The sequence below is a fragment of the Pelobates fuscus genome, chromosome 7 (genome assembly GCF_036172605.1).
Source record: "Pelobates fuscus isolate aPelFus1 chromosome 7, aPelFus1.pri, whole genome shotgun sequence".
Classification (NCBI taxonomy): domain Eukaryota; kingdom Metazoa; phylum Chordata; class Amphibia; order Anura; family Pelobatidae; genus Pelobates; species Pelobates fuscus.
The window spans coordinates 197,441,233-197,456,997 of record NC_086323.1 but is presented as its reverse complement, the minus strand read 5'-3'; the positions used below and the strand labels follow the sequence as shown (position 1 = coordinate 197,456,997).

The 15,765-nt window shown below is 44.8% G+C and overlaps 1 pseudogene; it reads right to left on the bottom strand.

Annotated features, from left to right (window-relative positions):
- Positions 1-8,590: 8,590 nt before the first annotated feature.
- Positions 8,591-15,765, bottom strand: part of LOC134568417 (zinc finger protein 850-like) — a 181,360-nt pseudogene continuing 174,185 nt past the window's right edge.

Sequence of the window (15,765 nt, the reverse complement as noted above, 5' to 3'; positions counted from 1 at the left end):
TGTCTTTTGCTGCCATGTGTTCAATGGAGTTTTTCCTCTGTCCTTGGAGATAATTGGGTTACTTCCCAATTATCTCCAGGATAGAAGACTCTGTGAAACTGGTTTGGGGCAGAAAAGCCATGCTTCATTTGGTCACAAAGGACTACAATCTATCTTTTGAACCACTGGACCAATTTGTATCATTTTGACGTATGTTTGGAGTATGCTGATTCTGAAAATGTAAGTTGTATGTGAATTTGATGCATACTTTTAAAGTTATGAATAATGTGGAAAAACTATTTCTCTGCCTGTAATAATTACATTACCCATTGTGTAAGGTAATTGTATCACAGGCAGAGGGGAGGATTTTGTGTTTATTGGTTGTTTTCCAAAACCCTGTGGGTGGTACTAATGTGTATATAAGAACAATAAACCCACAGCTCTGTCTGTTCCTGCTTGACCCTCAAAACAGAGCCTTGTCTCGTTCTTGGGGGGATTTATTGGATGCTGTTCCAGTTCGACTGCTAGGAGTGTAAACCTACTCGTATGCTTTTTCCTATTCGGCTGTTTACAGCATTCGTATGGTTCCGGTTTGCCTTTTTACGGCATTCATATGTGTAGCGGAGAGCTGATTTCTCACAGCTTAACTCCACCAGTATATCCAGAGAAGGCAGGAACAAGTAATAAATCCCAGAGAATATCCAGCACAGTCTGTAATAAAATCCAATAATATCCCATCACCTTTCCCAATCACTGGACGACACACAGTATCAGGAGTAGAGCTTAACTAACTTTTAATCACACAACCCCTTTAGTTCCACTGAAGCATGGCTCTCCAGCCCAAACTTTCCAGCCCAAACCAGTTCCAACTAGTCTGGCAGTGTGCCTGGGACTACGCCCTGCTGGAGAACAATGGGACAGAAAACGGGGGAGGGGTACACCTTCCTATACACAGTCTAATAGAAGTCCATACACTGTGCTTAAAGGGCCAGTAGCCACATAATAAAAATCCATCATGCCCAAATACTGTCTTTAAAGGGCCATACCCCCAGGGCCATAATCACTGGGCAGGAGGTGAGCCATCAGCCCCCTCCAGGAAACTGGGGCGTACTCTGGTATAGGACCCAGTCCGCTACACTTCTCCCCTTTACCAAAACGACTAACCAGACTCCAATCGGTCTGGGGTGCTAATAGTCGACCGGCCTTTCTTACCCGGTGTAGCTGTCCCGGTGTCCTAATTGCCACATGTGCCCCGTTGTAAACCCATAGTCTGGTAGCAAAGTAACCAGGGCGCCCTCTCCCCTGGTTGGACAAAACTGTTGCTGGGGACGGCGGATGCAGTTCCCCTCCTCTAGACCTGGTGGGTCGAGGCCAGCAAAACTTGTGGCCCTCGGTGCCCTTGATGTAGATGGTGCGCCATCAGGTTCTAAGGCAGAAGGGAAGAGAGGGCAGAAGCCGCTGGCTTTCTGCCCGGATGCCAGCTCTTCTTCCTGCAACGCTCTCCCCTTCCAATAAATTGTTCTGCTGTTGGGATGGGGAACCAGCCGTCTCCCCTTCCAATGACATGCTCAGCCGCTGGGGAGGGAAACCAGTTGTCTCCCCTCCCTGTAAGGCACTATGCCGCTGGGGAGAGAGACCGCCTGTCACTTCTCCCAACATCACACTTGGCTGCTGGAGGGGGAAACAGACTGTCCTTATCCTTGGTGGTGTAGGTGCAGAGACTACGGTCCCATCTGCACTGTTGTGGGGCTTACTGTCTCACCTTGGTGGGCTATGCTGCCATTAGGGAGGGAGGACGCTGCTCTCTATCCCCAATGAAACACACTGCCGCTGGGGATCTGGGCCGACTGCCCAGCATCCCTGTAGCTCACCCTGCCGCTGGAGAGGGAGGACCCTACTCTCCTCTCCCTGCAAGGTACACTGCCGCTGGGGAGGGGAGACGATGCTCTCCACTCCCTGCTCTTCACACTGCCATTGGGGATCTGGGCTGACTGCCCAGCACCCCTGTAGGGCCAATAGAGAGACCGCCGTCCCATCTCTAACTGCCATCTGTGGGTCTTCCCAGGACCAGTCTATGAAGTCCCTCAGTTCTGGGGCTGGTTGGGGAGTAGATGGTACAGACCCCAGGTCTCCTGATGACAGGCTTGGTTGTTGGGGAGGAAGGACGAAACTCAATGCTCCCAATGGTGTACAGTCCATAAGCCCCCTCAGGTTAGAATCAGGCAGTGTTACTGTATCAAATAAAAGGGCATAATCCTGTTCGAACTCCCCCTGCTCTGGTGGTACCTGCAGGGTATAGGATGACTGGCTGGAACTGATCAGGTGCTGGTAATCCTGCTCAAGCTCCCATTCCTGGACAGCCAATTCAATCAGGTCTGGCTCCAGGTCTTCAGCCATAGGGAGATCCAGCATGGCCTCTCTATAGTTAAGTATGTCCCAAAGCTGGGATGCTGCCGCACTCCCAAAGTCTGGTTCTGCAAAGGCCCCCCCATAATAAACCAGAGCCAGTGTACTCCTTGCCCTCCAGTTTGTCGAACTTGGCCATTCCGTGAACACGCTGGGCCGCGTACCAACGTAGCGCTTGGTACGCATCATCGAGACCCAGTTCCCTCCATGCCAGTGTATGAAGCTGTATCACCAACTCTCCCCGGGGCTAATCTCCCAGTATAGGCATCCGTAGGGCTCCTTGCTGGGGAGGCGGTCACCTCGCCAACGCTGTACACCCTCCAGAGTTTCTTCCCACATCTCTTGTCGGGCGTCCTCTCTGCGGACAAGATGCTCTGTAACCTCCGGTTAAACTCATCTTTCACCTTGAGCGTTGTCCAGGGACTCGCTGGCTCTATGTCGCTCCATATTGATTCCTGTGTCTCTAAGGTGCTGTTCCTCTCTGGAGTTTGTTGAACCCTTTGTCTTCATACAAACTCCTGTACTTCTGTCTTCTGTTGGTGGAGTTTCCCCATAGAATGACAGCCGGAATTGCAGTTCTCTCTGAAATTCCAACCGCCCCTGTTCCTCTGCTGGGTTGTTCTGTACCCAAACTGGACCCTTTTCTGCTCTGTATTCCGCCATTAGTGCGGTTGCCTTTACTGGTACTTGCTCCTCTGTGGATCTGGATCCCGACGCTGCCAACCAATGTAGCGGAGAGCTGATTTCTCACAGCTTAACTCCACCAGTATATCCAGAGAAGGCAGGAACAAGTAATAAATCCCAGAGAATATCCAGCACAGTCAGTAATAAAATCCAATAATATCCCATCACCTTTCCCAATCACTGGACGACACATAGTATCAGGAGTAGAAATTAACTAACTTTTAATCACACAACCCCTGCTTTTATGCAATGCTCCCGTGCAAGGGAGCCACCCACAATAATTAGTACATTAACCAATAAAGTACAAGGTACAACCCACACATCTCCTCCCATCAGCTTATTTGTTAACATAATTAAATTGTACCTATTTTTCTGCAACTTCTATATGTACCCCAAATACATAGGGTACACCCCCAAATGTGGTATCCCATGATAGCCCTGATCTGGGTGAATAACATATTCAAAAATCACCCAGATCGGACCAGGGGTTCGGGAGTTATGGGGGTTAAAAAGTTAGGTGGATTTCCCTTTAGTTCCACTAAAGCATGGCTCTCCAGCCCAAACCAGTTCCAACTAGTCTGGCAGTGTGCCTGGGACTACGCCCTGCTGGAGAACAATGGGACGGAAAACGGGGGAGGGGTACACTTTCCTATACACAATCTATACATAGTCTAATAGAAGTCCATACACTGTGCTTAAAGGGCCAGTAGCCACATAATAAAAATCCATCATGCCCAAATACTGTCTTTAAAGGGCAATACCTCCAGGGCCATAATCACTGGGCAGGAGGTGAGCCATCAGCCCCTCCAGGAAACTGGGGCATACTCTGGTATAGGACCCAGTCCGCTACATTATATGTTTCTCCGGTTCGGTGGATTGGTGTCTACAGTAGCTGTGCCTGTGTCTCTAGAAGGGAAGATCTACTAAACGGCTTTTAACCCCCTTTTATGCCTGAGGGTGCCGTTACAATTGGTGGCAAGCGGCGGGATCGTTCATACAGCCAGAAGGACAGCTACAAGGAGACACCATTCCGTGGATTTACAAGTTGGGGGCAACGCATGTCCCAGTACAGTGACCCTAAAAGCAACAGAATGGAACCAGCAGTGTTATACGAGGAGGAGGACCTGGATGGCCGGGATGCATTAAGGAAAGGCATCTGGTTCCAGGCCTTGGATAATGTACAATACAAGCGGGGTGAGAGTCTCCCCAGTGAAGAGCAGCGATTGCAGAAGCAAGTGGCCCTGCGGATGCCCTTCCTGGGAGAGCAGCCCCTGGAGGAATGGGTGAAGGAACTAGAGCACCGGGTATGGCAGGAGCTATGGCTGGAGGATGCCTACCAGGCGCTCTGGTGGTATATGGCACAGTATATACCCTGGACAGCCGAGCATGACAAGCCAGAGGGAGAGGAGTTTGATGGTCCTGGCTTGTTATGGGAGTCCTTTGCAGAGCCTGACTTCGGGAGCGCTGCGCAGACCAGACTTCAGGACATCTTCTACGAGAGGGGGGTTAGGCATGACTGGGATGACCCCCATGAGGTAGAGCAAGACCTGGCTCACCTAGCAACCCTGGAGTGGGAACTGGAGCAGGACTACCGAGATCTCTTCCACTCCATTGGGAAGGCTCAGCAGGACAGCAAGGTGACAGACCCAGATCCAGACCCATTCAGCTGGGAAGATATTGTGGAGATTTACTGGGAAGGACCCCAGGTGGCCGGTGGAGATGGGACCGAGGTCTCTCCACCGGTCCTGCAGGGAATTGGGAGCTCAGTCTCCATTCCTCAGCAGCAGGCTGAGCTACCAGGGGCAGAGACGGTTGGTCCTGTCCCCCAGCAACAGGGCTGTTTAGCCAAAGAGGAGACAGTCGGTCTCCCCCTCCAGCAGCAGAGCTGTGTATCCAAAGGAGAGACAGTTGGTCTCCTCCTTCAACAACCAGGCTACTTCCGTGGTAGTGCTGGCACCAGGGCAGAGTACCGCTGGTCTCTGCCCACTCAGCAACCCACCAAGGCAGCCTACCAGTACCCCGCACAGCCGTGGTGAGGCACCTGGACATGGACAAGTTTCTCCTCTACCCAGGTGTAGTAACCAGTTATTGTGGGTGGGCTGTACTGCTAATTGTGTTTTGTGGGTGGGCTGTTGGACTAACCAGGGCACTGACCGGCAGGAGGTCAGATACCCTGTTAGTCTGTTTGGAAAAGGGGAAACATGTGACGAGACCAATCTCGCCACTGTGCATTGGAGGAGCCTGGTTGCCTGTCTGCTGCCTTTAGAATATGGTCCCATGTTGAAACGCTTGATTTTCCCCTGCAAAGACATGAAATCCGGGTCATTCGGTGCTATTTGCCCTGTTTGAGCGGTGATACCCCAGATAGCTATGCCATGGAGCCCATGCGTATAATGAAAAACGATGGGAAAGACTTTGGCTCCATGACAATTGAACTGTATGTGTGCGATCTGAGCGCCATTCAGTAATAATGTGCGCTCAGATCTGAGCTATCTGGGGATATGTTGAATGTACCTGTTTTTTGCAATGGCTGCACAGTTATATATTTTTATGTATTTTATTGTCTTTTGCTGCCATGTGTTCAATGGAGTTTTGCCTCTGTCCTTGGAAATAATTGGATTACTTCCCAATTATCTCCAGGACAGAAGACTCTGTGGAACTGGTTTTGGGCAGATAAGCCATGCTTCATTAGGTCACAAAGGACTACGATCTATCTTTTGAACCACTGGACCAATTTGTAAGATTTTGACGTATGTTTGGAGTATGCTGATTCTGAAAATGGAAGTTGTATGTGAATGTTATGCGTACTTTTAAAGTTATGAATAATGTGGAAAAACTATTTTTCTGCCTGTAATAATTACATTACCCATTGTGTAAGGTAATTGTATCACAGGCAGAGGGGATGATTTTGTGTGGGGGTGTCTGAGTGTATTGTACGTGTTTATTGGTTGTTTTCCAAAACCCTGTGGGTGGTACTAATGTGTATATAAGAACAATAAACCCACAGCTCTGTCTGTTCCTGCTTGACCCTCAAAACAGAGCCTTGTCTCGTTCTTGGGGGGATTTATTGTATGCTGTTCCAGTTCGACTGCTAGGAGTGTAAACCTATTCGTATGGTTTTTCCTATTCGGCTGTTTACAGCATTCGTATAGTTCTGGTTTGCCTGTTTACGGCATTCGATGCTTCTCCGGTTCGCTGGATTGGTGTCTACAGTAGCTGTGCCGGTGTCTCTGGAAGGGAAGATCTACTAAACGGCTTTTTAACCCCCTTTTATGCCTGGAGGTGCCATTACACCGGGCATTTTTCAATCAGAGCGGCCACCTAAGAAGGGGCGGGGACAGAGAGTGTGTGTTTTGACATCACTAATGACAAGCACGCCCCCTCTCAAAGTGAGCATGTTGGTTCAATGCGCAGAGCCCCGCTGAAAAGCTCTGGCATTAGAAGAAGGCCCTGTATTTGTTCTGCGCAGCGCAAGCAAATTTAATAACATGCTTGCGCTGTGTTTGCTTTTAAATTGTCTCTGGTGTCTCCACAAGTGGGATACCAGAGGACAAGAGGGCCAGGAAAGTGTATGGTGCATGTGTTTGGAACCGGCTTGTGGGATTGCGTGTGTGTAGATTGTGGTGTGGTATTGTGTATAGGTCAATTCCATTTCTATGTGTGGTGTAATATGTGTGGCTAGGGGCTGTAGAGAGTGTGTGCATACGGGCTGTAGTGTGTGTGTATAGGTGACATAGTGTGTGTAGAGGTTGTAGAGAGGGTGTGTTTAGAGAATGTTGTATGTGTTTGCTTACAAGGAATGTAGTGTGTGGGTAGGTTGTGCAGTGTGTGTGTGTGTGTGTGTGTGTGTGTAGGAGATCTAGTGTGTAAAGGACCCAGAGTGTGTATAGAAGATTGTGTGTGTGTGTGTGTGTGTGGAGAGGATTAAGAGTGCATATAGGGTTAGGGATCCAGCTTGTATCTGGCGCGTAATGTGTGTAGTGGTGCAGTGTGAGGGGTGCTGTAGTGTGTGTTTATATATATATATATATATATATATATATATAATTTGGACATATTGTATGTGTGAGGTGCGCATTGTGTGTGTGAGAGTGAGGGGGGCTGTGTGTGAGTGTGAATTTATTGTAATATATTTTTTATTAATAATTGATAAAAAAAAATTGGAATATATTCCTCATGTTAAATAATTTCATGGAATTCAGCAGGCCCCACTGCAGTGTCTATGGTGCACTTCTGTCCTTACGCCACATCACTGGAAATCAGTCCCACAGAAGATCTGTGGGAGTACTGAACAGGTTTACTTGGCCCTCCACTTGTTCCTCTTGAATAGCATGCCTCCTGGCCTATCTTTTGATTTATTTCCACCCTACAATTGTGAAAATTATGCTTTATACACTGGATTACAAAGGGCACAGGTTTTGGTTCTACAACTAAAAAAATAAAAGTTATATTTATAGGACATGTATATTCACACCATTCGGTTGTTCTCCTAGTTGCGCCCCCCCGCTACCTCTACGCTACACTCCAACTTATTTTTCCAGTTGTAGGTTTCCCTTGCCTATTATTTAGGGTTGGTTGTCCGGCTTAGGCTGTTGTGTCCTTTGGACCAGCTGAGGTCAGCAGCAGTCAGCAGGTGTGTTGTCTTTCGTTTTTCTGTGGAAGAGGGGGGGGGTTCGGTTGACTGAGGTTCAGGTCATGTTACCTCTCCTGGAGGGCGGTGTTCCTGGTGACCCTATTGTGACACCTTCTCTTTATTCCTGTGCTATTGGTAGGGGGCCTCTCTGCCGGATTTCTTTAGTCTACCTCTGGGGTATGTCTAGGGGTCGTGGGCCCATGGTCTTATTTCGGATATAAACACAATGCCTGAATATAACTCCAGACTACAGGGCGCCACAACCACTAGAATATATATAAATGCCAAAAATGAATACATAACAATGGGTGGAAATCCAAACAATCCACTATTTTGGAACAATAAATAAAATAGTAAAATATAACCTGCGCAATATATGCAGGTTATATTTTACTATTTTATTTATTGTTCCAAAATAAAGTGGATTGTTTGGATTTCCACCCACTGTTATTTATTCATTTTTGGCATTTATATATATTCTAGTGGTTGTGGCGCCCTGTAGTCTGGAGTTATATTCAGGCATTGTGTTTATTATGTTTAGAGGTTGGGAGTGACCTCGTGACAGTGGCCTGCCTACACTAGCTTTGTGACTTATTATCACCTCCACCACCCACCCATTTACTGTATTTATTTCGGATATAGGATGGTCTCGGTGCGATTGTGTGTTCCGGTAGCATTCTGTCGCTTGCTAGTGAGTCAATACTAGGTGCCAGGACTTAGTAGTCCTGTAGAAGGTGCGCAAGGCACTCCGTCCATCACGTCCCTGCCTCTGAGACGTATTTTTTGGCATGCAATTGTTTTTGCGACACTGCTTCGTAGTCGAAGTTTGTTGTAACCTCTCTTTTCAGGTCCCATGTGCTGGGTGCCCTAGTGGATCTCCATTCCCTCGCTATTGTAGTCAGAGCCGAGATCAGTATATGGAAGATCAGGGCCCCCTTGACACATTTAAATGTGCCTAGGGTTAGGAACAGGAGTCCCAATGCTGGTTGCAGCGTAAATTGTGTGCCCAAGTCCCCCATATGTGAAGCATAGTTCCCCTTTCTGTGTTACACCTCCAGCATTTTGCAGAGGCGGTGGGGTAGATTTTCGTCAGTCTTTCTGGTAACATATACCATCGGTGTATTAACTTCCTCATTTGTTCCAGGTGCGCTGTGCAAGCTGTTTTCCCTTTATGTGCTGTTTAGGCTTTGTGCCAGTGTTCCATGGTGTATGTGGTGTGTAAGTCCACGTACCACGCTAGGACATGTTTGTCCGGTACATCCTCTGCCACTGCCAAGTGGTATGTTAAAGAGATGGGTTTGCAGGGAATTTTGGTGGACTGTGTGAGATCTCTGATGTCTATCAAGATTAGGTTTAACGAAAAATCATTTTCCACATTCAGAACATGAGAATGGTTTCTCTCCTGTGTGAGTTCTGATGACGGACAAGATTTGAATAGTGCCTAAAACTATTTCCACATTCAGAACATGAGAACGGTTTCTCTCCTGTGTGAGTTCTCTGATGACTGACAAGATTTGAATAGTGCCTAAAACTATTTCCACATTCAGAACATGAGAACGGTTTCTCTCCTGTGTGAATTCTCTGATGTTTGACAAGATTTGAATGGTGACTAAAACTATTTCCACATTCAGAACATGAGAACGGTGTCTCTCCTGTGTGAGTTCTCTGATGACTGACAAGATTTGAATGTTGCCGAAAACTATTTCCACATTCAGAACATGAGAACGGTTTCTCTCCTGTGTGAGTTCTCTGATGACTGACAAGCTGTGATTTACGAACAAAACATTTTCCACATTCAGAACATGAGAATGGTTTCTCTCCTGTGTGAGTTCTATGATGACTGACAAGATTTGAATGTTGCCGAAAACATTTTCCACATTCAGAACATGAGAACGGTTTCTCTCCTGTGTGAGTTCTCTGATGACTGACAAGCTGTGATTTACGAACAAAACATTTTCCACATTCAGAACATGAGAACGGTTTCTCTCCTGTGTGAGTTTTCTGATGACTGACTAGATTTGAATAGTGCCTAAAACTATTTCCCCATTCAGAACATGAGAACGGTTTCTCTCCTGTGTGAGTTTTCTGATGACTGACTAGATTTGAATAGTGCCTAAAACTATTTCCACATTCAGAACATGAGAACGGTTTCTCTCCTGTGTGAGTTCTCTGATGACTGACAAGAGTTGAATGTTGCCAAAAACATTTTCCACATTCAGAACATGAGAACGGTTTCTCTTCTGTGTGAGTTCCCTGATGACTGACAAGAACTGCTTTACGAACAAAACATTTTCCACATTCAGAACATGAGAAAGGTTTCTCTCCTGTGTGAGTTTTCTGATGACTGACAAGATTTGAATAGTGCCTAAAACTATTTCCACATTCAGAACATGAGAACGGTTTCTCTCCTGTGTGAGTTCTCTGATGACTGACAAGAACTGCTTTACGAACAAAACATTTTCCACATTCAGAACATGAGAACGGTTTCTCTCCTGTGTGAGTTCTCTGATGATTGACAAGCTGTGATTTATGAACAAAACATTTTCCACATTCAGAACATGAGAACGGTTTCTCTCCTGTGTGAGTTCTCTGATGATTGACAAGCCGTGATTTATGAACAAAACATTTTCCACATTCAGAACATGAGAACGGTTTCTCTCCTGTGTGAGTTCTCTGATGATTGACAAGAGTTGAATGTTTCTGAAAACATTTTCCACATTCAGAACATGAGAAAGGTTTGGGGTTTATGTTTACTATCTTCTTTGAGAAAATATAGGAATCTGAGAAAATGCTTGATTTTTCAGAGTGAAAGTCCTTGGTGCGGTTATTAAAAGATTTCTTCATAGCTTTGCTTTGTGTATTTCTGTTCTTGTCACCACTTTCAGTATAACCTCTCCTTACAAATACACCTGAAAGAAATATACCGGGAGTTAAAGGAAATCGGCCACTATAAATTATTGTTTGCAATACTTATAAAAAATGACAATTTATTTTTAATAGATAAGAAATACGACCATCAGGTGTCATAGTGACTGAGAAGAAATTAAAGCGGCACTGTCATGCCGAACTTACCTTTCCCCAATCGATTCCTCTTCTCTCCCTCTGTCAGGATCTGTTATTCATTTCTTCCTGTCTGCTCTCGTTTTCTTTAAAACATAAGATAACGCACAAACACTGCATCCTATAAAAACAAGGAAAAGGAGCCTAAGTTTAGAGGAAGGAGAAGTGAGAGAAGAGCACAAAAGAGAAAGGCTAGTCCGACAATAACCCCTATCAATGAGAAGGAACTTGGCATCTTCAACCTATCCCAAAATGCTCTAACATCTACACAAATATCAGTCCTTAGCAAAGGACTGAAATTTGCTCCAATGAATCCTTACAAGCCATTTAAAGCATTTATAGATATAAATAAATTCGTAAGGAAGGCCACTCTAAAAATATTTTTTTGCCAGTAAAAACTCAGATATACCCCACAACCCTCAATTACCTCATCAGAAGATTGCCCTAATATAATATCTACCTCTCTGAAAAATAATTCTACTTTTTTTCCATCAAGTTTTAAAACAGGTCCCCCAGAGGTTTTTTTAAAAAATTGGTAACAAAAGACTTTGATAAAATCAAAAAAGAAAAATATAATCAAGACAATCTTTCACAACCAGAACTCAAGGCAGTTTTACAATTACAAAAAGATGTAAACATTGTTATAAAGCCAGCTGACAAAGGTGGAGGGATTGGTTGAGGGAAGTATAAAAAAAGTGGAAAAAGGAAAAAAGGAAAAAAAAGTAGTTTATTGTAAGTCAAAGCATTTCTGCTTTGCTAGGTGTAAGCACTGTGTTTAGCGGTGATCTGATTTCTGTTTTTACCCACAGGGGTTCATTTTTTTAAAGTTTTTAGAAGTTTTAAAAAGTTTTTAAGAGTTTTAAAAAAGTAAAAAAAAGTATTAAAAAAAGTTTAGAAAACAAAAAAAAGTATAAAAAAAGTTAAAAAAACAAAACAAAAAAATAAGTTATTTAGTTAAAGTTAATTTTAAGCTTTCACCATGCTTAGAAGGTTTAGTGCCGAGGAGGCATATAATATATTAGCAGCCGACTCAGAGGCAACCGACACTGCCTCAGAGAGTGTAGAGGGTGAATATGTGCCAGACACAGATGAAGAGAGTGACGATACCCCTGGCACTGCTCCTGGCGCTGATATCTGGGTGCCCCCTAACAATTTTGTCCCCGACATCCCTCTGTTTACTGCGACTCCTGGTATTCAGGGAGACGTGACCAGCTATAACTCCCAGGATTTTGTGGAGCTGTTCCTTGGGGATGATTTTTTAGGGCAGATAGTTACACAAACAAATATTTATGCAGCGCAGTATCTGGCACAAAATGCAACAAGTCACCTTGCCACAAAAGGGAGCTGGTACCCCACCAGTGTGCCAGAGTTAAAACAGTTCTGGGCACTAACCATGCTGATGGGAATTATAAAAAAGCCCAGCATCCGAATGTACTGGTCCAAAAACCCAGTATGCAATACTCCCATTTTCTCTCAGACCATGAGTAGGCCCAGATATGAATCAGTACTGCGCTTTCTGCACTTCAATGACAATTTGAAGTGCCACCCCAAAGATCATCCGCAGTATGACAAACTCTATAAAATCCGCCCCCTAATTAACCATTTTAATAAAGAATTTGGCCTAATTTATACTCCCCAAAAGAATATATGTATTGACGAGTCCCTAATGAAATACAAGGGTCGACTGGGGTTCAAGCAATACATACCAGCCAAAAGATCCCGGTATGGCATCAAGCTTTACAAGTTATGTGAAAGTAGCAGTGGGTATGTTTATACCTTCAGAGTATATGAAGGTAAAGATAGCCACCGGGATCCCCCAGGTTGCCCTGATGTAGTTGAGACTAGCGGAAAAATAGTTTGGGATCTAATGAACCCGCTACTGAACAAGGGGTACCACCTCTACCTTGATAATTACTACAATAGCATACCCCTTCAAAAAATGCTATATTGTTTTGAGACTGTGGTCTGCGGCACTATCCGCAAGACACGCACTGGCTTCCCCAAGGCTCTGGCAGAGAAAAAAATTAAAAAGGGGGAAACTGCTGCTCTATGCCAGGACGAACTGCTGGCTCTGAAATACAGAGACAAAAAGGAGGTGTTCATACTGACTACCATGCACAGTGAACACACACGCAGGGTCGCAGTCCGTGGCAGACAGGAAACAAGACGGCTGCCTGTCTGCATTAAGCAATACAATAAACACATGGGGGGAGTTGACCTGTCTGATCAACTGCTGCAGCCATATCTGATAATGAGAAAGACCAGGGCCTGGTATAAGAAAGTGGGCATTTATTTAATGCAAATGGCTACTCACAACGCATTCATCCTTTTCAAAAAGGCAAATCCTCAGCTGAAATGTACTTTTCTTACATTTCAGTTCCAGCTAATTTCGGTGCTGCTCACTGAGTGCCACAGTGGGGAGCCATCAGCAGGGCCTAGCAGCAGAGATATTCAGACAGGTCACTTCTGCTTTCGGATACCACCAACCCCCCCAAAAAAGACCCCCCAGAAAAGGTGCAGGCTGTGTTACCAGAGAGGCATTCGAACGGAGACCAGTTTCTACTGCCCTGATTGTCCCTCTCAGCCTGGCCTTTGTATTGGGAACTGTTTTAAATTATTTCATACTCAGGGCCAATAAATTCTCAATACAATTAATATTCTTGTTGTAGTTCTTCTGTTATTTAACCACTGACATATATATATATATATATATATATATTTTTTTTTTTTTACCTTTTATTTAGTTAATTGGGGTGGATGATAGTTCCTGGGAAATTGGGGAGTTTAGTGCGTATGCCAGGGGTAAAAATACAAATAAAAAAAACCCACAAAAAAATAAAATAACATTATTATAACATTGTTTTGTTAAAGTTCTTGTGTAAAAAGTTCAAAATGCTTAGGAAGTACAGTTAGAGAATTCTGACAGCGGATTGAGATGTGACAGACAGTGCCTCAGAGCTTGACCTAAAATGGGACATGGACCCAGCATGCAAATTCAAAGTTTGAAACAAACCTGAAATGACCGAGTCTCAAATTTGCCCCTTCAACATCCACATGTACCTGAGAAAGGTACACACGGGGGTATTGCTGTACTCAGACGACATAGCTGAGTGACATATGAAGCGTTATACTGCCGTAGCATACCTAAGGATTGTAAACTATGCAGTAAAATCTCAAAGTGTGTGTCAAAAAGGCAGAGAAAATGCTTACTACTACTAGACTTGGTACTCACTAGCGAAAAAATGATCCCACCCTAAGGTTCAAAATGGGCCTTTTGAAATACCCTTGGGTGTCTTCTTTAAAAAATGGTAGACCTTTGTTGGGGAAGTTTGAATTCTCAACCTGTCAAATGCCCCAAATGGGACATGGACCCAGCGTAAAAATTCAAAGTTTGAAACAGACCTGAAATTGCCGAGTCTCAAAGTTGCCCCTCCAACATCCACATATACCTAGGAAAGGTACACACGGGGGTAATTGCTGTACTCAGACGACATAGCTGAGTGACATATGAAGCGTTATACTGCCGTAGCACACCTAAGGATTGTAAACTATGCAGTAAAATCTCAAAGTGTGTGCCAAAAAGGGAGAAAATGAGAAAATGCTTACTACTACTAGACTTGGTACTCACTAGCGAAAAAATGATTCCACCCTAAGGTTCAAAATGGGCCTTTTGAAATACCATGGGGTGTCTACTTTAAAAAACGGTAGGCCTTTGTGGGCAAAGTTTGAATAAGCAACCTGCTATTAGAACCCAAAATGAGTCATAAACCTATAAAATTCTGTGAAAACTGAAGTGGTCAGGTCTCCTATATGGCAGTGTAGCGTCAGGAAATACGACTAAAGGCATACATTGGGGGTATCATTTTACTCATAGGAGATAGCTCATCATAATTTAGGTTGTTTGATCATATTGGAACATCTCAAATATACAAAATGCCCAGCACAAATGTAACGCAGTTAAAAATGCGAAAAATATTTTTTTACCTTTGACATATAATGGTGAAAATATGGCGACATGTTAAGGCACAATATATGCCATATGAGATACCCTGGAGTGTCTACTTTCACAAATGGTAGGCCTTTTTGCGGTTTTTGAAACAGTCAAACTGCTATAATGGCCCAAATTGAAACATAAGCCCTGCAAATCCGTCTATCAAAATTCTACTCTAAAAACTGAAATGGTCAGGTCTCCTTTATGGCACTGTAACGTCACCAAATAGTGTCAACGACATACATTGGGGGTATTGTTTTACTCAGAAGACTTAGCTGAGCATAATAAGGGGTGTTTGATCATACTGGAACATATAAAATATACAAAATGCCCAGCACAAATGTAATGCTTAAAGGGACACTCCAGGCACCCAGACCACTTCGGCTCATTGGAGTGGTCTGGGTGCCAACTCCCACTACCCTTAACCCTGCAAGTGTAATTATTGCAGTTTTTTTTAAAACTGCAATAATTACCTTGCAGGGTTAAGTCCTCCCCTAGTGGCTGTCTATTAGACAGCCACTAGAGGACACTTCCTGCTTCATAGCACAGGTTTTCTGTGCTAGAGCGTCGCTGGACGTCCTCACGCTGTGTGAGGACCTCCAGCGTCGCTCTATTCCCCATAGGGAAGCATTGAAATTCATTTTCAATGCTTTCCTATGGGGTGCGCTAATGCGCATGCACGGCATTGCCGCGCATGTGCATTAGGTCTCCTCGGCCGGCAGGCGAGATCAGTCTCGCCCACCGGCCGACGTAAGCAGAAGGAGGAGCGGCGGGGGAGGAGGAAGCAGCGACGTGGGACCTGTTGCTGCCCCTGGTAAGTCACTGAAGGGGTTTTCACCCCTTCAGCAACCGGGGATTGGGGGGTGGGAGGGAGAGGGACCCTCCAGTGCCAGGAAAACGGATAGTTTTCCTGGCAGTGGAGTTTCCCTTTAAGGAAAAAATTTGAAAAATATTTTTTTACCACAAACTTTGACATATAATGGCAAAAAAATGGCGACATGTTAAGGCACAA